Source organism: Parasteatoda tepidariorum, chromosome 6 (assembly GCF_982258835.1).
Source record: "Parasteatoda tepidariorum strain Cologne lab strain chromosome 6, Ptep-v5.0, whole genome shotgun sequence".
Classification (NCBI taxonomy): domain Eukaryota; kingdom Metazoa; phylum Arthropoda; class Arachnida; order Araneae; family Theridiidae; genus Parasteatoda; species Parasteatoda tepidariorum.
In genome coordinates this window covers 71699105-71725463 of record NC_141760.1, presented here as the reverse complement: position 1 = coordinate 71725463, position 26359 = coordinate 71699105, and the positions used below count along the sequence as shown (strand labels likewise).

Below are 26359 nucleotides of genomic sequence, written 5' to 3'. Positions count from 1 at the left end.
CAGAATAATTGATATTGTAATACTTCGATTTTAAATAAGTTTAGTTCCATTTGATAAATATTTAAAAGAGTACAAAGGAGAAACGACATATTTAAGAAATATAAAAGGAAAAATAAAAGTAGAAAAAAATAACACAGCTCATTTGACAGTTTGTTACTAGCTATAAACTGACCTGTCATATAATTTTTTAAGGAGGTATTGTTAATTTTGAAAAAAGAAAAGTGAATAGCTAATAAAATGTGAAATAAGTGTCTGTAGTAACTGTCAAGAAACTTGGACATCTACTATATACATAAATTTGTTTTTCTCTTCAAACAAACTTATAAAATTTGTTATAAAATTATAAAATTTTCAAAATTCAAAGATAATAGCAAATTAGTTTAATAATACGAAAAACTTCATTGACAGTTATAAAATTGTCATTAGTATTTTTTCGTATATAGTAAAAAGACAATTATCTTTAAAACCATTAGATTCTGTTTCTGAATTTTTATTCGTGAATAATCATGAACATAAAATCACATGGTTTGATTACTTATTATCTATATAGATTTAAATCAATATAGATATTTTCTGTACTTGATTAAGAATTTAAAAAGAAAAAACAAACAAACCTGTGAATTTGCAATTTTAACCAAACAATTTATAAGGTTTCAATTCTATTCTGTCCACTGAACTATATAGTGGTCAGGGAGCCTACCTTACTTAGGATTACATTAGGTAAGTTCTGGGTTCAAATCCCGGACAAGGCATGGACGTTCTTTCATTCTATGTACTACTGTCCTTACTGTGAGAGCAACGTTGACCCATCTAATATGCTCCTGAAAGAGTGGACAACAAATCTGACCTACTGATACCAGAATGACGAGTGTCAATCGGGTGGACATTGGAGAAAAAAAATCTAATTTAATAGAAATGGAATTAAAATCTGCTGTGGTGAATCTGTTAAAACTTGAAGTTAAATTGGGATATTTAATTTGAATTATTCTTATTTGGATGCAACATTTTATCAAAAATAGGAAGAATGGTGCCCCCTAGATAATACATAGTTTTGATAAAACTTTACTATAAAAACGGTAGATGCTGAAATGGAATAGATTTTCGTATTTCCTTAATATTGAAGATATCTTATTTTTAAATCTTCAGATTCAATTTAGATATCTAAGTTATGTCAAACTATCTCTTTAATTTACATAGATGATGTATAGGGTCTTAGAGGTCACAGTTAATTACTCTTAAACTAATGACAAATGACATTTACTAGCCTTGTCATCTTGTCTAGGAAACAAGTACACGAGTTGGTGTTGTATCATTATCTTAAGATAAACTCAGGCTATTCAAATAGTATCTATGACTGGAGGCTATCAATATTGTTTACACAGAAATTATAAGTGTTAAAAATTATTGCTTAAAATTTCAAAAAAAATAGGGTAATACTAAAAGCTTATATAAAATAATAGCAATATTTATCTAAGAATATAGGTTTATGACAAGCTTTCAAAGAGATAACACTCTGACGCAGGTGAGACATTTTTGGCCCTTTTATCTGACGCTCTCATTACAAACAAAAGTCTAATAGTTTCTAAGAAATCTGTTAGTTTATCGGAATTATGTTTGTGCTAAAATATAAATCCATAAGGAAGCAATTTGAATTTTTTTTATTCATATTCAAACATTTATCAGTAATTGTCATTTATCAATTTATCACAAATTTGTATCTATAAGTGGGTAAAGGAAGTGTTTTTGAAGGGAAAAAGGAAAGAGGAGAGCCAGAGATCTTTCTGCAAATGAAGGGGTTGTTTTCCAATCGATATACTTCAGATATGATTGGAGTCTGGGCACCTTCTAAAACAGTTTAAAATAGAGCCTTCCTTTATTTTATGATATTATTTATTCCAAATTTTTCACTTATTTTTTATTCGCACCCTCAAGTGATCACACAAATAAATGATTTTAGGAGCATTTTAAGAGCATCTCACGCGTTCTTATTCGTAATATCTGTGCAAGCTCTGTTGAGAACCGAAATTGTTCTTTATTGTGAGCAGGACTTAAGTACGTGAACGTGGGAAACGCTGCGTGAAAGTGCAAAATCTCTCAAATGTCTCTCCCTAATACACCGTAATCAATAGCATGGAAAACTGGTATTATTGTGTGGAGAGAGAAATACATTTTAAAACGAAACTTCTTACCTATGTGACCACCAGGAATTATTGTTGTATTAAATAGTCGGAATTAATCCATTATTTTTCCGTGTTTTTTAACCGAAATGTGCTCAAAAACAGTGCAATGTTAATGGTTCAAGACGGTATTTTAAGGGTTCTATCAAGGCCCTAACCTTAAATATGCCAAATAATCAGAGTATAAGACATTTAAAGCTACGAAATCAGACGCAAAGACGTGCTTTCTCAGAAAAGAATATACATTTTTTGACGGATTACCAGATCCTCAATCGGGATTGTAACCACCCGCTGTGGAAAAGGGCAAGGATAGTTTCTTCAAAGAAGATAGTATTCGCTAGTTTGCGCTGATCTTAATATTAATTTTACTTTCTGCACCATTCCTCTTTTCACGGAAGTCGTGCTTTAAAGTTTTTATTTCTCATTAACTATTTGAACCGATTTCCATTAAATGTGAATTTTGTCATTTGAAATTACATAGATAGAAGAGGTGTAAAATTTTGTTTAACTTATAATTTAAAAATGTTTCGATTTTTAGTAAATTGTCTGATTTCGTTACTTTAAGTAGCAACTACTGTAATTGATAAATAAAATTAATTTCTAGCCCTTGAATTATTTAGATTGCTTCTTAGAATATCCAATCATTAGTTCAAAAGTTATCTAAGTGTTCTAATTTTGTTTTTTATTCACTGTGCATTAGTAAATATAATTAAAATACATACACCTGTTGAGATACTATAAATACAATATTATAAGACCTTAACTATATAGATATACTTATTACAGAATTAAACAACCAATATTTCCGCATTTAATTCCAATGCATATTTCTCGCCATTCCCTGTTTTGGTTCCGTATCAAGTATTAATTTGGTTTCATTAAAACGTGTTTTTTTACTATTTTTATTTATTTACGTTCGACAGTTGATTTATATCGTATTTGTAACTATCATTTACCTAATACGCAACATTTTAATTCTTATTTCAAATCAAAACCTGAAGGGTAGTTAACTGTTCATGGAGGAGGATTTTTTTAAAAATAGAAATTCCTGTATTTACTGATATTTCAACCACTTATAACAATTTACTTTTGCACGTCTGTGTAATCCGAGGGGTAGAATAATGTGTCGCAATCACAAGATGTGACCCCGTCCTCATTGATAACAACCTTAGTGAGAGTCCCACTCGTGACTGTCAAACAGTACAATCAACCAGGATTTGAACCTTAGCGCTGTATTGGGAGACAAGTGTTGAATCAACCTAACTTTGAACATAATAATGCTTATTACAATTTTTTCATCTACTTATTTGAAAAGATCCATGCATTTTGAAACTTTAAATTTTTTCCTCTCTAGCCCCTTAAAAAAACTCATTTAGGTGTTATTGTATAATTGAATTATTATTGAATTATTGTATTATTGAATTCTATTATATTTATTTCGATGCAATATTGAAATTAAGAACTTAAATATTGTACAACATTATGCAATATAAGGATTCATTTTTATCCGACCCGAGTCTATTTTTATTACAAGGGTAATGCAACTTTATATATATACTTATATATATATATATATATATATATATATATATATATATATATATATAGAGAGAGAGAGAGAGAGAGAGAGAGAGAGAGAGCACGATAAAAACAAAGAGAAAAACGAAGAAAGTTAATAGGTTTTATTAACTGCGCATAAGCTGCAAGTATACAGAACTCATAAAAAAAGCTAAAATATTGAGAAAAAAAATGGAAAATTTTAAAAAATAATGACAGGAGAAGTAAATTATCAAAATTTATATTTTTTAAAATACTTTTGAAAAATATTATTAATATCTAAAAAAATTTAAAAAAATATTAAAAATCCGGAAAACAAATAAAATTAAAGATATAATCTCTTTATCAGCCCACACGATTATATCCGCAAAAAAGGATATGATATATATATATATATATATATATATATATATATATATATATATATATATATATATATATATATATATATATATATATATATATATCATAAGATCAATGTTGTCTGATAAAATAGGCTTTAAAAAAGTTACGAGTTTAAGTGAAAAGGGAAACATAGGTCTTGCGTGTAACTATGTATTTAGTTCCCTGATGTCTTCCGAACGATATTTAAGGGACAAAATATATTTGGTTTCCTCTTATTTATCTGTAAAAACGAGTTATTTAGCATAAAAGTCGATATTTTGAGGTATGAATGTCACCGAAGTAAACAAATGACTATTTAAGGTTTAGATGACTTCTAAAAAACTGTCACAAATCTACCGATGGTGTCACAAAACGCATTAGTGAAAGATGACAACCTCACTTTAGGTTCACACCAAAAGAAATCAATGTCTAACTATTCAAGACAATTTTACGCAAGATTGGCTTTATTGTATGCAGCAGTGTCCCAGATTTCTTATTTAAAAAAACAAACAAAAAAAAACGAAAAGGTAGATGCGGAGATTGCTTCTTTGCGCTTATTCATGTGCTGCTGGAGCATTTCAATTGGTTTATTGGCATACAAAGTAAATAGAAAAAGCAGAACAAAGCGGTGAAAGGAATAGCAATTTTGGCGCCAATAAATCAATACATTTGCTTTTAAGGATTTTTACATGATTCGTTAGCTTTGTTGTATTTATCATCACACTTCTTAGATTCAAATTTGTGAAAGTAAAACACAATCATGATATTCATTAAGCAAATTGTTTTATTCCTTTCACTTTATGTTCCTTAATAGAAGTAATAACTATTCGCACATTAAAAAAATCGAATTTATTTTATTTTAAATTGAGATAAGAGCAACAATGTTTTTTTTTAAATATATATTTAATGATCGGCCCACTAATTGAGCTTTCATTCTGAAATTACGGCAATCTAACCGACAGCAGTCTGTCCATCCAATTAGCTTTAAGTTTATTTTAAAGAACATTTTTTACTTTTACGGTTTTGAAACCGTTGAATCATAGTTTACAACTTGCAAGTTTTTTTTTTAACAATTTACAACTAGTATGTTTTCAAAATCGTAGAAAACAAATTTAACTCGCCTTTGAAGTTAAACTTTTCGTTAGGTAATGGGCATTGGAGTTAGGTTGCGGTTGAGTAGTGCTTTATCAAATGAGTAATGATCAGTGGGTAATGATTTAATCAGTTTATCAGGTTGTTTCAAAAGCGATGAAAAGTACTAGACTTTCTGGCAAATCAGCTTTACGTTGCTGCCATCTATGGGCGAATGAGAGTATCAGATTTTAATAGTTCAGCACCACAAATTGGTTAGTGCAAGACACTCGAAACTCTCTGAAGAGAATGTAGGAAATATTGTCGTGTTAATGGTCAGACTGGAATCGCCGTTCTGGCTGTCATGAGATTGGCAGGTTAGCCCTCTCAGCTGTATTAAGTACCCAGCTGCTAGGAGCCAAGGGGTTTCACTAGATAGGTCTAATAACCACGATGAAATTCTGGTTGCTTAACCATATTAGGTGGACAAACTTAATAAACGGTTTTTCCCCAGTTAACAGTTTGAATACCATCTAATTTATGGTTATTTGACTGTTTGAATATAGTGAAATAGCAGTTATATAACTTGTTATCTAATTTATTATTTAACCATTTATTCCAAGAAATTTCAAATAGTATATTTCCTCGAATAAAGCATGGACAGATGCTTCTTAGGTGTTATGATAACTGACAGAAACATGAATAATACAAAAGTTAAAACAAAATTCGATCTTTTTTAAGACGATATATTTTGAGAAAATTTGGAAAGTTGACGTTAAACGACTAAGAGAGTTTTTAATTTATATCCTTAATTATCCTTCATACCCTTAATTATCCTTTATATTCTTAATTATCCTTTATATTCTTAATTATCCATCCTTTATATCCTTAATTATCCTTCATACCCTTAATTATCCTTCATATCCTTAATTATCCTTCATACTCTTAATTATCCTTTATGTTCTTAATTATCCTTTATATTCTTAATTATCCTTTATATCCTTAATTATCCTTTATATTCTTAATTATCCTTCATACCCTTAATTATCCTTTATATCCTTAACTATCCCTTATATCCTTAATTATTCTTTATATCCTTAATTATCCTTCATACCCTTAATTATCCTTTATACCCTCAATTATCCTTTATATCCTTAATTATCCTTTATATCCTTAACTATCCTTTATAATTGAAAGCTAAAAGCATGCATTCATATTTAACAGCGAAATTTTCATTCTACTGATGAATATCAGTGTTGAAAATAACTACAAATTCTAACCAGCTCATTGCATATAGTGAACAAACTACTTGCGAGATTCTATTTGGCTCTTCTTGAATTTTGCCAGAAGTGTCAACAATTATGTTTTCGAAAGTTGAAGGGATTTTCGAATGGCGAACCCTTTCCTTTAAAGATAATTCGGGATAATTATTATCAAAACGAACATTTAGAATAAGAAAAATAAGATAATACTGATTAAAACTTATATAAACAAAAACAAATATGTTTTGGCGGAGCACTATTAAAGTAAACCGCTATCGGTAAACAATATCATTTATTACTTATACCTTTTCCTCGATAAATCTTAGGACACTTTTGTTTAGAAATCTTTTTTTAAACTCTATTTTCTGAACTTTAATGGATATTTTAAATACGAATTAATTCTTTTTGTGGTTCACTTCTTACGAAAAAGCACAATCAGTATTCAATAGAGTAGTTTACTTTTAAAGATTTTTTCCCCGTCTTATTATTCTTTACAAACGTTGGTCCATCATTATTCAAATTCATTGAAGTTTTAACCATTTTCCGCGACAGTCATTAATCAAGTATACATTATCCCTATCAAATTGTCAAAAGAAGTTGAACTATAAATCAGGCCTAACTGAGGTACAGTACTAAGTGCATACTTTTAACTTGTTTGACACTTTGAACGCTACTTAAAGGCGTCAATTTACTTAATGGCAATTTTTCTGATAATAAGGATATGGGATAACTATACAAGCGTAATGCTAAAATAAATAAAAGGAAATGTTAATGAGTTGCTATGTAGACAAAATTGATGGAGTATGTAAATGTGATAGGATACATATGAATGTTGTGGTTAGATATACTGGTTTTTATTGTTAAAAACGCGAGTTTACTTTGTTGAATCAATTATGGTTATCTTGTATCTGGGCAATGTTAAAGATATTAGGAAATGAAATTAGTTAATGCTTGTACTAGATACAAGCAAAGTGTATTGGTTGTAAATACATATGTGGCTATTATTTATCGTTCTTTTATCATGGTAGAGAATTAATTGTGTTTTTGGACTTAACATTAGTTAAGGTTTTTGTCATATTAAAAAAGTTGTGTGTGTGTGATAGTTACAAAGGCAAGATGCAAAGATTTTCTTTCTGATTTCAATATACGCTATATTTCTCATCCGAATCTAGTATACATTAATGAAATATGCATATTAATCAAATATACATTATCCTTATCAAGTTGTCAGAAGAAATTGAACTATTAATCAGGCTTAGTTGAGGTGCAATGCTAAGTGTATATTTATAACTTGTTTGAGACTTTGAACGCTACTTAAAGGTGTCAATTTATTTAATAGCAATTTTTCTGATAATAAGGATACATATATAACTATAGCTATGGTGTCTTGCTAACACACATATCTTATATTTTTCTGTTTTCTGTTTGAATAGTATTTCTGACTTTCTACATTAAAATAAAACAAATTTTTCTTTTCAATTTTGATTTATTATTTTAAATGTTATTTACTTATTTTGTCTGTTTTTGAATTCGTAAATCAGTTTCATACTTTGATTAGATAACTATACAAGCGTAATACTAAAATAAATAAAAGGAAATGTTAATTAGTTGCTATGTAGACAGCATTGATGGAGTATGTAAACGTGATAGGATACATATGAATGTTGTGGTTAGATATACTGATTTTCATTGTTAAAAATTAGAGTTTTCTTTGTTGATTCAATCGTGGTTATCTTATTTGGGGGTAATGTTAGAGATATTAGAGAATGAAATTAGTCAATGATTGTATTACACATAAGCAAAGTGTGTTGATGTTAAATACATACGTAGCTATTCTTTATCGTTTTTCTCATCAAGTTAGAGGAATAATAGTTTTTTTAACTTAAAAAAGAAGTTAAAATTTTCGTCATATTAAATAAAAGTTGTGTCTAATAGTTACAAAGTCATGATATAAAGTATTTTCATCTAATGTCAATAAATGCTATGTTTTTTTTGTTTCACACTTACAAATATTTTTCCTGGGAGAAATAAACGTTTCAAGTAATAACAAGCTAACGAATTGAAAAATATTAACTCCAAAAATATTCATTTATTTATTGTGTAATCGAATTCAAGAACTTCGGTATTGTGTGTATGATACTTGAAGGACTTTGCATTTGAAGGAGTTTGTATATTTGAAGGAGTTTGTAAATATGATATGACATATATGAATATATGATTAAATATAATTATTTTCTCAGTTTAAAACGAGAGCGTTATTTGTGGAAACAATTAAGCATTTTTCGTAAAAATTCACTTTCAGAAATATTTGTGCATGAAATAAGTTAACTATTATACTAAACATCATTAAAATGTGCTGAAGTCAAAATATTTCTGAATATAAATCAAACTGAATTCATAGCTGAATTTCTTAATCATTGTCTAGCATGGAGAAGAAAATTTGAGTAAATTTAGTGCGTTGTATGGAAATGACATTTTTGGTGAAAAAATCATTATTCTGATTAATAAAACCTTAAGTAAATGATAATTAAGCCATTCTTTTGGCAATTTTTACCGTCAATATGGTAACGTTTACTAAAAATCCTGGTTTTCACAATTATAGTTCTTAATACTACACATTAGTAAAAAGTACAAAACTGCTGAAAAGTAAATTTAACCAAATAAATTGCTTTTATGCCATGCCTGTTCTCTTGGTAATTTAGACCATAGTTTTTTTCTCAGTGCAGATTTGGCCAAATAAAATTATTTGATGTTCAATGGCTAGAGTATATATCTATAAAAGCACATGCAATCTGCCTCCAAACAGTGACGTTAAAAGCGTCTTTTTCTAGTAAAAATGGCTCTATTTAGTTGATTATATCTTGTATGAGACGGGATAGAAATAAATAATAAAAAGAATTTATGCAACAAAATATTTTCCTAATCTAGGAAAGAAATTTGAAAATAATGATTTCCTTGCTTATGTGATATTTAGTTGTTTCTTAAACGTTATTTTTAATAGCGGTAATTACATTAGGTTTAAATTGTATTTCTCAACAAAAAAACAAACAAAAATGAAATTGTATTATCTTTCAAATTACTACTTTTTTTTATTGATTTCTCATTTGCATAAGAAACTTTAAAGATTTGTTACTTACGCTAACTTATAATTTGAATTTAAAAGTTTTGCGATGCAGGTTTCAAAATGTCTCAATGATGTCTTATTATGTCAAATGTCATATTATGTCTCAAACACTTCGTGAAGAATATTAATGAGAGCTAGAGTATGTCATAGGGTTTAAGAAATGCACAGTGACCCATAATCAGATGTGCCAAGGAAAAGTGGTACTAGAGTTAGAAACTCTAAAAGAGCACTATTCTTTTGCTCTCAAATGATTTATACTGTTCATAATATAAAAACATATAAAGTTTTTTAAATTAAAAAATCAAGGTTTTATAAATCAGATGATAGTAGGAAGCACTCTAAAGGCAAACGCATAGTGCAGCTACGTGAACAGTATCATTGCAATAAAATACAGAACAAACCATAGTGCGTACAATAAGCAAAATACACAGAAAAACAAATTCCCTTTAGAACTTTTGATCTATCTGAATTGATTGAATCTGAATAAATATACTTTTTATTCTTAAAGTCTTTGGATTTTTGAGCCTCAAGTCGTTGAACATCCTTACCCAATTTTGAGTTTATGACTACCAATGTTGCACTTTATAATCTTGTAATTTTAAAACCAAGACAAAAAACAAGAAAATTTTTAGATCAAGTATCGGGGGAAATTTGCCTTCGTGGAGTACTTTATGATGGAACTAAGACACATTTGAGTTACATGAAAAGTAAAACACATAATCTTCCACGGCTTCCATGACGACTACAAGGAAACTCTAAGCCATGATCCGTCTACCACTGAATATATTTTTACGCCAGTACTGTGGTTGGTGCAAGCCGGATGAGAAATTTGTATCAACCAGCCATCGTTGGGTTTCGAACCCGGTTCGCCTCATTGGGAGGCGAATGCTCCATCTCCTGAGACACCATGTCTCCATGGGTATATGGTCCTAACAGTTTGGTCAGGAGAGCGAACCAAGACTTGAATTCCTTAATGTTAATTTTACTTTTTCCATGTTTCACCATATATTGAGTTAAATGTGAAAAGAAATTGAAAACGATACATCAAAGTAGCTTTTAAAAACAGTCAACTTCTTCGATTGTCGCAGTGTAGTGCATTATGAATTCTAACCAGACAGTCAATAAAGATTATTAGATATTATATTTCGAGTGTTTGTGACGTTTGAGTGAAGGAATTCATGGAAAACGTCCTAAAGTAGGAAGAGAAAACTCATAGATTTCATGAAATTACTTCTTTTCACATTGAAATTATTAATCGTTAATTTATGGCCCCACTCGCACCACATTATCTTTATATGTCACCGAGAAAATTTTGTTTATTTCTGTGCTTAAATTTTTTATTTTCTGTATTTATATCTGTGTTTATATTATATTTCCTTTTTGCGGTCATTGATTTGAAGTCATTCACTTTATAAAATAAAATTACTTAAGATTTCTGAAGGGCATTTATAAAAAGGATATCATGGCATATTTAGATGAAGATACATATAAGTCAGAGGAGATAATTTTGTAGAATCCGAAATAAATTCTCTCTAATAAATTGATACTTTTTGCTCTTTGTTACCATTCCAAATGTTTTTTCACAGTAATATATTGTTTAGCTTTATTTTTAAATTGCGCCGTAAAAGCAATTTATTTTTCTCTCTTACGTTTCATATTTTCCCGTAGTTTTATGATTGAATTCTTTCAAATATCGTATTTATACGAGTTTACCTACAAGAAAAAAAATCGGAAAACTTTTCCTGATATTGATTTAATACTTTTCTGGAATATTTGAAATTCGTATCAGTAAATAAGTCTATTTTTGAATTCAATATTTAACCTTGAGGTGACGATCAGAAAGCTGTAAACATTTCCAACTTTATTTCAATTAGAAGCTGATAAATATTTATAAATTTTAAGTTGCCAAATATTATGAAAATATTCGATAAAAAGTTAAGTTTTATAACTGCTTCTATTTTTACCAGCATACGGTTATACACCAGTATACGTATTTTTGTATCCAGTATATGGTTAAAGTCAAAATTTCTCAGGGAAGATTTAGTTTTCACAGTTTTTCTTCTATTGTTAATTACAATATTTTTAAAAATTCCATTTAGGCTAGAAAAATTGGTTTTTAACAATTTAAACTGTAATATATAAAAACTATATGATAATTTTAATAATTGTGTTTTAAAAGCGTTATAGATTTTTTAATTGAATTGTAGCAAACCTAAAAGAAATCCCTCAAAATATTCATGCGTGTTCAAATAATTATAGTGTTTGAGGCGGATGTTAGGATTTTCTTAATTCGCAGAGCTGCTACTACCCAGTTGCAAGTTAACAAAATACTATTGCGATAGAGGATAAAAAATATTTATCCGTGACTGCATAGATTTTTTTTTATTTTGTAATCAAATTACGCAAATATGCTTCCAAAATAATTTAAAAGCTTTAAAAAGTTGAACACGCCAGACACACGGAAAAATGTTACCATCTTATTATAGTTGTGACCATACTTTTTCTCAGTGAATAAACATGTAAGCCAAATGCTAGTAAATGTTAAGACTTGCTAGCAGCTGACTGATATCATTGAAATTTCCCCCTCGCCATAATATTTTAAAAGGACTTCAGTTGAGTTCAAAGTGATGCACCACATCCATGGCTTAGTCTTACGTAATTATTGCCACATTCAAAAACAGACAGCTAAGTTATTGCAATTAAATGAGGCTGTTTTTTAATGATTACTATTAAAATAGTATTGTTTATGTAATAATGGGAGGAGTAATTGTAAAGATTTACTAGGTTTTCATAGCTCCAAGAAGTAAAATTTGTGTATTTTTTTAAAGTTTGATTGAATTTAACAATTTTTTCACCTCAAAACTTGTTGTTTTATTGAAAATCTAAACTTCTAAAACATCTTCAGCAAATGATTTTCAGTAAATGGAAACAAATACCCGATGCCACATGTAAAAAAAAACGAAAATACAGTTAAGCTTTTTGCAATAAAATTATTTTGTAAAGTCACTAAAAGTATGATTAAGATATTTTTTCTAAGCTTAGATTAAGGAAAATCCCAAGACTCGATTCGATTAGTGATAGTTTAGAGGTTAAAGGCACTGATTTGTCTTTATGAAGGACTGGGTTTCTGTTCCGAGTTGCTGCTTGAAGTAAATCTTTTTCTGGAATTCTTTAACGAAAAATAGGTTCAAACTCTCACTTAAAAATAGGTCTGAAAATAACCTGTTTATTAACTGTTTGAAAACTTCAATCGCTTCAAAAATATACAAATAAGAAGTAACAATCGACGTGTCAGAAGTACGTGCCTTCTTACATGCCAACTCTTGTTTCATATTTGTATATTTTTGAAACGAATGAAGCTTTTAATCAGTTAATATCCAGACTAATAACATAAGCCGACTGCTCTTACAATGGTAAAATCACACTCACTTTTAAATCAGCTCCTGCTTGATTTATTCCCTCAACACGTGACGAAAAAGGAGGTACGGTGCGCAATGTTATACTTATTACTATATTTGGCAATAACAGTAAGTAAAAAACTACAAAAAGTATTGATTGAGTCGTGGTGGCTCAGCGAAGAGAGTGTTAAGCTCCCAATTAAATTACTCGTTTTCGAATACAAGCGGTGGCTGGTTGATACGAATTCAGCTCGCACTGACTACAATGATGATGTTAAGTATCCTCAGTGGTAGACGAACCATGAGTTATAATACATTTGCCGTCGGGCTAATCATGGGAGATTTTCGTAGCTATCCTCTCCTTGTAACAGGATTAGTTTCATCAAAAAAACTTTCCGCAAAAGGCTAGTTTATCCCATTGCTTGATCCAGGTGTCCCCTTGCTGACTGGGTTCATGATTAAAAGGCTACCGAGTTTAGCATTGATGGTCTGAAACTCAGAATTGGATCGGCTGTTAAACTCCGGTTATAAAATTTTTTAAAAAATGCAATGTAATACGTTAGATTTGGTCTAAAATTCTCCTTATAAATATTGTACATTCGTACAATGCATATTCCCGTCAACATGCATTTTTATTTAAAAATGCATGCAATGCATTTTTTTCAACATTATTCACATGATTACATGATTAAGCTCACGACATGCGTAGCTACATGATTAAGCATGAATTTAAAATATTCAAGTTCTAAAAATAAATTACATCAGGGCGTATTTGTTTTCTTTAATAAAGTAAAGGAGAAGCATCTTTTTCTAAATCAAATACATCCCATTTTAAACTCAAAAGTCTGGCATTATAAAATATATATTTTCTGAACCCAAATTCTTAACAATTATTAGTTAGAAAATTCCTTTCCTTTGTGAAGAAATAATGTTATTTGCAAATTAGATAAGGTAATTTATCATTCTTTAATCCTACTCAGTGACAATACAAGAAAAGAACTTTAATTGGATTCGCAGCTGGCTATGACATGCGTGGATAAGTCTGGTCTATTTTAAATCTCATGTATATTAAATGTTTAACCAAAATTTTAATCTATATAGCACGGCACGTAAATTTAACATAAATAGAAATAATTAAAAATTAAAGAAAATACATTAGTTATTTGAAAGTTTAATATGCGTATATTACTAATGATTAAATTGAACAAATTATGATATAATTATTAAATTGAAGCAGATTATGACCTTTAGAATTTAGCAGAATCTATGATTTGATATTCAGGTCAAAATTAAATACTTATATTAAATATGTTTATCTAATAGTTTTAAATGTATTTTGATTATTAAAGATTCCGTTTATGCAACGCTTCAACATGCATTATGAATTTATTCGATTATGATCACATACTGATAAATATATGACTATTAATATAGTTATACAGAATCTGATTTAAATGTAAAATTTATAAATAAGCCTTATTAGTTCTAATTTATTCTTTTTAACCTACATATTTAACTATAGCTAATTCAAACATTTTGCTTATAAAAATGATATTATTAATGTGATATTTAAGTTAATATGATAAAAAAGAAAGAAAAACAAATAAATTATACTTATTTAAAATCATTTGTCTTACTTAAAGTTATAATAATTTTTTGAGAAAAAGAATTATTTGACAAAGCAAACAAATTTGGAAATTATTTGTTATTTGAACCCACCAAAATCTTTTTACAAACAATTGCCTAAAAGTAATGAAATGAATAATGCCAAGAACCTAAAGCAGAAAAATTTACTAGGAAATGAAAAACTTTTTTTTTTAAAAAAAAACGCGTCATTTACATCTGTCAAATTTTGAGAATTGGTGCTTATTTTTTAGCTCTCGAATTTTACCTTTAGCATATTTTTTGAAGCAAATGAAGTTTTTATATTATCAATTATACCTAAAATAGTTTTTTTTTGTTTCTTTTTCAGCTTTTAGAAATACATAATTTATAAGACTTTTGATCCTACTCTAATAATAAAGGCATAGTCAAAATTACCAGAATATGATAAAATTTACCATGTTTTTTCTTCTATGGTGACACCAAAAAGATTGGCAAATTTTGCCGAAGTGCTTTGGTAATAATTTTGATAAAAATTGACAATAGAATGTGGTTTCATAAAATATATTTTGAGGCTTAAAAATGCATTTTTAATAATTATGTAAAAATTGTATGCCTTATAATTAAAAAAATTCTCAACTGTTACTAAGTAAATATCTATTAAATTGTATTCTTTACATAGAATTTTCCTTGGATAGATAAATTTTATAATTGTGTGTAAAACATTTTTCAATTCTCTTAAGAAGTTTTCGTGATATGGTGAAATACGCAAAATGTAAACGTAACATATGTGGACCAAACTATAGAATCACTCTCTTGACCACACTACGGGGCCCATATTTCTCAGATTGCGGGTACTCCATATAGTTTGGGGGTCAGGAATCTGAATCCGTCGAAAAAAGGTATGCTTATTCAGAGTAAGTACCTTTTTTTAGTCTGAATTCGTAACTTTAAATATCCGCTGCACTAATTAATTCGCATATTTTAGGTCATCCCCTCGAACCACTAAGATTTGATCATAGAGAGTGAGGATACGATCATAAGTGCAAAAGTTTTCAGTTAATTCTGTGCTCTGTACTACACCGTAAAAATACCGTAGAATCCACTTTTATAGGAACATGATGCGGAGCAAGAAATATATATATAATTTGTACAGTAATAATTACGGTAAAATCACCAAATCACTCTTTAACAAATATTACTATTAAAATTTTGGGATAATATTTTGCAGGAATAGTGGATTTCATGATAACATCGATTTTACGAATGATGTATTAGAGTGCCAGTACTATATACCGTAATTTCATATGGAAATTTTTACTGTATATTAGAAAGACTTCTGTTTGCTTGTGACTCTACTTCCTACGCCCTAACATATACCGTATGACTCTGAGTGTGAATATACATCATTTAACATTGTAATAATTTTTCAAAATTAAATTTAAATTTAAATTTTTATTGTGATAACTAATTTGGCGGATTGGTCATTTATTTTGTTCGTTTACCAGACTGGTTGATAGATTAATTATACAAATTGAACATGGCAAACAATTGTGCGCGAAGCTAATCTTTAAGTATATAATCATTTAACGAATTTCTTTAACTTTAATTTAGAATAGAGTATTAACAATTAATGTGTTTTTCCCCAAAAATATTAATTGTTAAACGGTTAATACATTTAAACACAGACTCAAATAAATTTTCTTAAAAATTAACGTAATAAAGTAAAGTTATTGAATCACGTTATAATAACATAACAATTATCTTAGTTTTGAATTCTTGATTTCGAAAACAAATTAAAAAAAGCGTAACAGTATCAGAGTGAAATAAGAAGAATAAATGTTTAAGGTAAATACCTTCAAATTTTGGATACAAAAATATTTTGCAGAAAAGTAATTTATTTAAGACTTGTTAATTTCATGCTGAAGACATCCAGAAAAAATAAAAAAAAAATACGGAAATCAAAGAGGAAAACTCGATCCTATAATGTAATTTTTCGGCCACGAACAAGAATGGAAAACTACCCTGATGCCATTATATTTTTATTTTATTAAAGGCTTAATAGTAAATAAGTTTTCATTTAAAACCAGGATTTATATCTAGGAAAATTTTCTTAAAAGATAACGTACTATCCCGTTATACAATGCAAATAATAATTCAAATAAAAGTGTAAATTATTTTATCCCCAGGATGTACTGAGATGAAGCAGCTCAGTTAAACATTTAAGAATTTTGACAAAAATCAAGTGATTTCACAAAATAATTTTCAAAAATAATAAAACACGGCGCAAGGATTTTTGAGCAATCCATAATGGAAGTTTGGATTATTTCTGAGTGTGTAGAGGGTTTTCAAAATATTAGTTTGACGCTTGGCTTATTAAAATATTTTTTTAACGAAAAATTAGACACAGCGTAATATTTCCTTATTTGAAATTATAAATTTTTCACCAATAATATTTCTTAGTATGTTGAAAAGCAGAATGTTTCGATTAAATCATTTTCTGATTAACTTTTTTACGAAAGCACTTATAGCTCGTTTCGATAATAAATAAATATTAATATTTCCATTACGCTTTTCCATTAATAGGGAAATCGCTATGTTTTTATGGGCACTTCTATGGTTATTAGGGATATCTGTTACATAAAACTCAGCAATTAAATGCCGGAGGATGTGCTAAAAGTATTATATTATAGATAATATAAATAAAATAGAAATTTATGGGGAAAAGATAAAATAAAACATATTTATGATCTAATCAAATGTATTCTGGATATTTCATAGCTTAAGATATACGCTATATTTTATTTAAGAAACAATATAACAGTTACTATTTTTAATTCAACTGTACATTTATTCCTCTTTCGGGAATTTATATTTGAGCTTATACTTAAAAGTGGCCAAAATGTTTGAATCCAATGTTGTAAATCTTGTTCTGATTCAATTTTATCTTCAAAATGTTACAGTCGTTTTGATAGAGAGAATTCTAAATCACGAGGTGTCCATCAATATTATTGATCGAATGTATAATGATGTTTCTATTTGAGGTAAACAAGTTTTATGGTTAGCAATCATAAATCACGTCACCATTTTCTGACACTTTTATCTTTCTGTTTTGAAGATTTAGGAAATTAGTCAATATATGAATGAGAATGCTTATTTGTAACTTATTACTCTTTAGAAATATTATAACTTTCTAAAAAATAAAAATATTTTTTAATTTTTTTCAAATTATCAAACACGTTCAATATTTTGCTTTATATGTATATTTAAGAATCATACAAATTATAATGTTTTATAGCATAGTAATATAAAATATGTTTTCACTTATGTAATGTCTCTATGTGAAATGTACCTAATCATTTTCTTTCCGTAATTACGTAATTATTTAAACAGTTTTAGTTCCAAAACACTTTTTTCAGAATGAACACATAATGATTATTATATGTCTACCTCTTTAACTATACCGAAACTAACTCAATTGTAAAATATATCAAATGCTCTATAAATACTAATGGAACTGTAAATTTTATTCAGTATTCTTATTGGTTCCAATATAATTATAAAATTTATCAATTAATCTTTTTAATTATAGTTTAATGGTAAAAATGGTTAAATAATATCGGATGTATTATGATGCTTCCGGTAAACTGTATTCTGAGGTAAAGGAGTTCTGTAATTTGAGGTAATGCAGTAATTCGGCAATTTTGAGGTAATTCTGTAATTTGAGGTGAACTAGTTTTATAGTTATATTCTTATTAATATGGATAGACTCTTGTTATATGGTTTTAATACTCCTTTTAATACAAATTTGATTGTAAATTTTTCTAAACAATCTTACCAGATGTATAAGTTTTGCTTGAGGTAAACGAGCTTTATGATTACATTCTTATTAACAATGTTAAACTCTTATTATATGGCTATAATTATAACTTTTTAATGCTAATTTGATTGTAAAATTTGTCTATTAAGCTTTAAAAATTCTAATTTAATTATAAAATTTTAAAAATAAAACTATTGGATGTATAATGATTAATTCTACTCGTGATAAACGAGTTTTATGTTTAACAATCATAAAGCACGTCTCTTTTATCTTCTTCTTTTAAAGTGTTAAAAAATCAGTTAATAAATTAAAAATAATGCTTATTTGTCACTTAATATGCTGCAGAAAAATTCTTATGTTCCTTAAAATAAAGATAAACAATTTTTTATTTATTTATACTTTTTAAACAAATATGATATTTTGTTCTATATTTGACCCTTTATTGAGAGTTAATGTGTTATTTATTAAAAAAGAATTGGCTGATATTTTGTTGCAAAAAAGTCTTAATATAATCCTTAACTTAAAAAAATACAGTTTTGAAAATAGAATTGGTGGTAATATCAGATGGAAAGTTTCAAATTTATCAGTTTGAAGGCATTATCAGAATTATATTTAGAAATAGTTGATTTCAGAAACTTTTTCTGATATCAGTAAAACTGGACCTCCGAAACATACATATATAAAATTCTTTAGGGTAACATTTGTCATAAACAAATCTAAAACACTGTATTTTTTATATTAAATAATTGTTTCTACAGAAATAAACTGGATGTGATAAGTTGCTACGGCAAAATTTTTAAAAAATTAAAATTCTTTGCAGTTTTTAAACAAATTATGAATTCTTTAACTTTTTATACTTTATAATCAATTTAAATAATTAAAAAATTTTGAATTCTCAGCAATATAAGTTAAAAATAATGTCAAAATCAGTTTTTTATTGATTTTGATGACTATTTGTTGCTTCGTTAAAATATTTTTTTGACTTAGCAGTAAACAAAAAATTTGCTTTTTAAAGACTGAACAAGCCAGATATTTTACTAGTATAAACTATCTATAATACGTTAAAGTACTTACAAAAATTACAGAAGAAGCTTTAAGGATTTAAAAAAAATACTTATTAAGCATAAAAACGCATTTCAAGTGTGTACATAATGTGCACAAATATTTGACAACCATTAATGATTAGAATATAAAATCTGTTAAACTTGGCAGCATTTAAAAAAATGTATGATAAGTAAAGAAAAAAATATAAACCCATTTTCGTAGAGCTACGCAGCATTACAATAATTAAATTTTGATAGCAAACCATAACAAACGAAAAAATTCTAAATTAGTTACATAGTTAGATTATAACATTAAATGAGATTTTAAGAAAAACTTTTTTAGCTTAAACAAACTTTAACAATCTCAAGACCCATTTTATTTAATGTTATTGTCTTTTTTAGAGGAAAAGTATATACCATTAATTAAAGTTATGTACCTCTAGTATTCTAGTTAGATTTTGCGTATATTACATAATTAACTTCTTAACTCTAAAAGGAAACTTAATTCATCATATTTTACAAAGTAGTAATAATAATCCTAGATAGCTTGCTTCAATAAAATTGATCTAAATTCATTACATTTATTAGATGATGATAAGGAAGTATATAGCGAAACATCCTCACCAGAACTTATCCAATATTAAATTATTCATCAAGCGACGTCAAATGAAAAGAAAGGATATCGATTATAAGTGGCGTGCCAGCGTCGTTTCTGTCTTTTAAGGCTTCTCAAACAATGATGACAGGGATATCATTTATTTGTAACTGTAAATCATACATCAAAGTGTTAAATAACAAACACGAATTGCATCGCATCTATTCTTTTAAAGCAATGTAAAACTAATGTGATGTCTTTCAGGCATGTAGTGGGATAGAGTAAGATGAAGTTCTTATTCGAAATCAAAATTTGAAACAAATTGTTTAATTTTAAAACTGATTTAGTTTGCTCCATAATTAAAAGATACATTGCTGTCTACTTTTAGTTTCTGAGAATCATACTTTCTTGCGAATAATTTTATAACCTCAGTAATAACATCTTAAAATGATTTTCCGTTTTACATTGATTAGTTACTTTTTAAGATTTTTATTTGATGAGTTACATCATATCTATTATTTTAATGAGTAGCATTATGTTAATTTGCTTTCTTACAAGTAATTTTATAAAACCAGTAATAAAATATTGAAATGGAATTTTTGTTTCTTGATTAAGCTTTAGGCTTTTCAGATGATGAGTTAAATAGACATTGAATTGTTAGAAAGTATACATTTGCTTCACTTTGTATGATATGAACATTACTAATTTACATTTTAGAAATATTAAATATAGAATATAAGAAATTAGATAGCTAACTGAATACTAAAATGAAATTTTCTTAAAAAATTCTGAGACTTAATTAAACTCTATTTGATGAGTTAGAATTAGAAAATAGTTAGAATCTTCAATCAATTTTCCCCCTTATTGAAATATATTTAACAATTCCAAGAATTGGTCCTAGAGACAATGCAATTTTTGTTAATTTTTTTAATTTAAATACTAAAAGTTAAAATTTAGCTTTCAAAACTGCTTTTTGAAATTAAAAAAAAAATGAACTGTTTGGGAGTCGCCCATATCTTAAGCTCTAGAAAAGTCTTAAAATTTAGGAGGCTTGAACGAAATAAATTCCGCACAGAATGCACATAATTCTTAAAACAAATTCCTTTTCTTCTGAAGTTTCAAACTTTTTGAAAAGGTTTTTCCATTTGAAAGCGTCTTTTTAATCTTAATTATGGTGCTATGGGATTTCTACGTATTTATTTTTTAATAAAGTAGAATAAATGAATTTCGACCTTATCACCACGTTTTACTACAATTTTGCCAAGATTCATATAATTTGGCAATTACAAAATAAGATTCTGAAGGTAAATGTATTCCAAAAATTAGTTATTTTTAAAGTCAATATCTGCATTTTAAGAATGCATTTCAATTAAATAGCAGATTTCTATTGATTCTACCAAGATTTGGAAAATAATTTTACGCGTTTGCTAATTCTTCAGAAAAGTAGCGATTAATCATTATGTGATCTTCGTTAATTTGATTGCTATGTTTAAAACTTAAAATTCTCATTTTATTGACAAGAAAACGAGAACTTTTGAGAAATGTTAAAATAATAAAATAATTGTGTTTAGTAAGTAAAATTTATTCTTATTTCTTAAATAACTCTTATGAGTAAAATACAAGATATATTATTATTAAAAGTCCTTTTTCATACAAAAATAGCTTCGAAACATTGCATAGAAACTTTGTGAAACCAGCTAATTCGCATGACTTTAGCCCATAATTCCCAAAGTTTGACCAGAATTATCATCAAAGGCAATTTTAATAATTACTTACAGATCGTGCGAAACAATATTTTAACGCTGTGTGCATTAGAACTTTCCTTATGAATGAAACAGGAAGTACTATCAAAGAAAAAATTTTTCTTTAAAAAATTTCGTTGCAGAAACAGTCTATCGACAGACCTAAGTATGTTTTTAAAAAAAATATAAGCTTATAAATGGAAGTATGCAGAAGAAATTTATAATCATGTATATTGAATGAAATTTAAAAAGTTATTGATTATCCAATTTATTGATATAATTAGTATATGAAATCATGATATTTAATGACAATAAATATATTTTAATTCATAACTTTTTTTAGGAAACCTCATGGTGCTGGAAAGTTTGAGATATTTTGAACATATTATGAATGTTTCGTCAATATTTCAAGAGACTCTTTATCTTTCACTCTTTGTGTTTGTAAGTGTATATATATTTTAAACTGACTAATTTAAAAATGTGTGTTGATATTTATCATTGTATGTTGTACAGTCTTGTTAATAAATATTTTATTCAAATTAATTTGAGTGTATAAATTTAGATTTATAAATCATTGCGCTGAATATCATACAAATTATAAGACATGCTAATATGATAAATAAAAAAGGAATTATTCATGAAATTGTTTTAAGGTTTAAACTTTTATGTGTAAAAGATTAAACACTCTTCAGAGGGGAAAACTCATTTGATAAAAATATGCCGAACCTGAATGGTAAAAATAAACGCTTAATTTTAAAATCTTTTTTAAATAAAACCCATTACCATGTAATCGCGCAAGAAAAGAAATGATTTGGTATAAGCTACACATACCTTTTTTGAAAGCTGATTAACTCAATAAAATCAGAAAACTAGTCAAATGAGAGCCGATACACCTAATTTCAAACTGTGCACTCAATAGTAAATGCAGTCATAAGTAACACGTTATTTCATTTTTCAGAAAACAGGATTTCATCTTTTAAATTAAAACTTCTACTTGCGGCTAAACATACCGCCACCCTTGAAGTAATAGCTTCAAAATGTAAATTATAACTTGAAATGCAAATCTAATATACGAGGGTTGTAAATTAAGTAATAGCAACATAGGTATAAATCAATTTTTAATGAACTCACAAGTACAATTGCATTACATTCTTTCTATGTAATCACCAGCAAAGCTTATAACCTGTTGCCAAATGTCGGGAAGCCGTCGTAGACCAGTGGCAAGGTGTTGATTGTTGATGTGAGCGACCGAGCGCCCTACTGAGTGGAGTACAGATGAAACGTAATGAAATCGGTGACCTGGAAGTGGTTCCTTCAACTTCGGAAACAGATCGAAGTCACAAGGACTCATGTCGAGTGAGTAGGGAGGGTTTTCCAGGATTTCCTACTGCCACCGTCGCAATAGGAGAGTGACTTTGTTTGCGACATGGAAACAAGCGTTGTCATGTAATACGATAGGGAGATTGTTGTGCAATAAACGTGGACGTTTGCGCCGCATAGTCGGGCACAGATGGTGCTGCAGAAATCGGCAATAGTAATCTGCGTTGGCAGTTTGTTCTTCAGGTAAATCACACCGTCCCAGTCATATGCCACAATCAACATAATCTTAACCTGACAGGGTTCCTGTCGAAATTTCTGTGGACGTGGCGAACCTTGGTGAAGCCATTCATTTGATTGACGCTTTAATTCAGGCTCATTGGTTCGTGCCCATGTCTCATCAATGGCGACAATACGCGGCAGAAATGCGCCTCCTTCATTGCAAATATCTCTCCAAGTATGTGCAAGCCAGTGCATACCGGTGCCATTTCTGTACTTCGGTTAGTCGATGGGGAACCCAACGGGAAGCAATTTTCCGTTGTTTCCGTCCGTTGCAATTTTCCCTGCAGTCGATTGTGCAATTTGTATACGGTCCCTCCTGATAGCTACCCTTCTTTTCGCTTTTACAAGTGCTTTTACTTGAGCTGCCTTCCTATTGGTCGTCATCTATTCACCCTGCCCTCCTATTGGTCGTCATCTATTCGCCCTTCCCTCTTATTGGAGAGAGATTTCTTCATCGACGGTCTATGGTAGGGAGACCGCTCAGGATGTCAATCTGCTCTTGAGGAATGGAGGGTCGAACTGTTCGTTGCAAATCCGCAGTCCTATTCCGACCCGAACGAACTGCTTGAACCCATCGTGCTACTGTCCTATACGGTAAAGGATTCGCTCCACATGCTTCCACTAATCTTCGATAGCATTCTGTTGCATTTTTGCCATGGGCAACTTCGATTTTAAGCTACGACCGCTGATCCCCTTTTGAAAACATGCTTTAGAACGATGGAAACGAAACTCCTCACTTTAACGCCACACAACAACTATCCTAAGCAGATCGACTGTTTTTTGCATCTACAAATCGACAACAGCGCCACCTCACAGCTCCCATATCCTATTTGCGCATGCCCACCCTTCTGTGAGTTTCAAGGTTAAGTTGCCACTATTTAATTTACAACTCTCGTATATTTCACGAAACAATGAAAATGGGAAAAATTGAGAGACATTATCGATTACTTGCAGTATTAGAATAATCATTATTAAGAATCAATAATCTTTATTAATTATGTTTGGCTCAAACTTCTGTAAAATATTAGAAGTAAATATTTTGAGCGTGATACAAGAAATTGCATTCAATAGAAAATAAAGGGAAAAAGCTAAATTTAAAAAATCAATTTATCACCTACCTTAATATTGTATCGGCAGGAACAAACCTTTGGACGATTTTGCAGTCGATATGGATGCTGGAATTTCCACCAATTCCAGTAACTTTGAATCAGTTCTTGCAGAAGCTGCCACCGAGAGAATCTATTGTCACGATAAGAAAATTGAAATTTGTTTTAGCAACAAATAACCTTGCGATTGAACTAGCTTGATCTTCAGTTAATCGTAAATGAACAACTCTAAATAGACTTTTTCAGAGGCATTACAAAACCCCAGAAATACAAACACTGTTGAGTTCTTCAAAACTATGCAATGTGGCATTTTTATGAGTTTCAACTCCTGAAATTTCGAGACTGAATTTTTCCATTCTCATTAAATTGTTTCTCTAAACTTTTTGTATCAACCTAATTTATTATACTACAGTTTTTGAATTATAATTTAGCCTTTGATTTGCCAAAGCATATCAAACAATCTGTATAGTTACGTACGGGATAGATCTGCAGTCAGTTAGTTACTGATGCCTTCTTACATTTTACCATCTTAAATGAAAAGCAATCAGAAATCGAGCGCTGATGCAGGCGAAGAATTTTGATTGATTCATTGACGTCTATACAATAAAGTTGATTGATTTCTCTAAATTGAGGCTCAACTGCTACAAAAACGTTATTGAGTTGAATTCCCATTCCATAAGCTCTAAACAACCTTTATTCAAAAGAGTGATCCTTCGTTGGAGATGCAATGCTTCAGTTTTGTTACTTGTTTTCGGCCAAGAAAATGTCTACATAAAAATTTGAAACCTTTAGAAGCAAAAAACCTTTAGATAATTTCTTAGCTTCATCAATGACAAGTTGCTACAGATATCTGTTGTTTTGATATGGTGCTGAAACTGTACCACATGTAATAGCTCTTAGCCAACAATCTTGCATCGGATACGACGATGATTTCCTCTAAACGATTTTGCGATTATGCGTATGATCAGAATCAAATTAGAAATACATGCACAATATCTCAATGTCTGCTAAAGTGTAACTTGGAGAATGCGAAACTTGCTGAGCATGGAAGCAAAAAGACTTTAACACACAGTTCCAACCATCTGTTTTTTATTCAGTGCAATCTCATTTGAAAACTTGGCTAACGCATCAAACACCACTCGAAATTTTTTTAATAGAGTCTTCAGCTTTTGATACCGTAATATGAGATAAGTAAAATGTATATTTCTCAGACTTAGGTTTAGAATTGGGGATTTGTTTAAGGTATATACTTACACACATATATATATATATATCACATGTAAATATTCTGCTTTATTCATAAAGATTATGGAAAGAAGAATCACGAACTTTTCCTAATAACCAATTGACTGCAAGAATAGCGCGAACTAGACCATTTTAAAGAAAGTTTAAAGAATTTGTATTTCGAAAATATCAAAAAAGTTTTTGACATAAAATCTCAGTCACTATCGTCGAAAGGTAATATTTTCCTCTCGAATTCCCCTTTTCTGTAGTTTATATTAGAGAAACGATTTTCCAGAAATTGTTTGTTATGTATGGGAAAATCCATTCTAATATTTGTCACTTTACTCCTATTTTACAGCCGATGTTTACGAGATATATGGCATAGGCAGTTGTAATAAGACATAAAGAAACCTGATTTAGTATTGTAATAAAAACAAATTTCAAGTTTCAGTTTACAAGAAATGTTTTATTAAATATTGATGTTTCTTTTGCAAAAGTCTCAAAATTAAGTACAATTAGCTGACATACTATAGGTTTATAGGTTCTGTCGTCTATGAGATCTCATAGACGACAGAACCTATAAACCTATTGAAGACTTATATAATTTTCAAATAAAAGAAGCAAACTGCTCGCCATATACGGAGAAAAGAAAATC

At 28.9% G+C, this 26359-nt stretch overlaps 1 protein-coding gene across 1 annotated transcript in view; it reads left to right on the top strand.

Annotated features, from left to right (window-relative positions):
• The window catches only part of LOC107443029 (adrenocorticotropic hormone receptor), a 57833-nt gene extending 35515 nt beyond the window's left edge, over window positions 1–22318 (top strand). The window contains exon 2 of the mRNA XM_071179150.2: window positions 22119–22318. The gene's annotated coding sequence lies outside the window, so the exon portion shown is untranslated. The remainder of the gene's footprint in view (window positions 1–22118) is intronic.
• Window positions 22319–26359: the final 4041 nt, after the last annotated feature.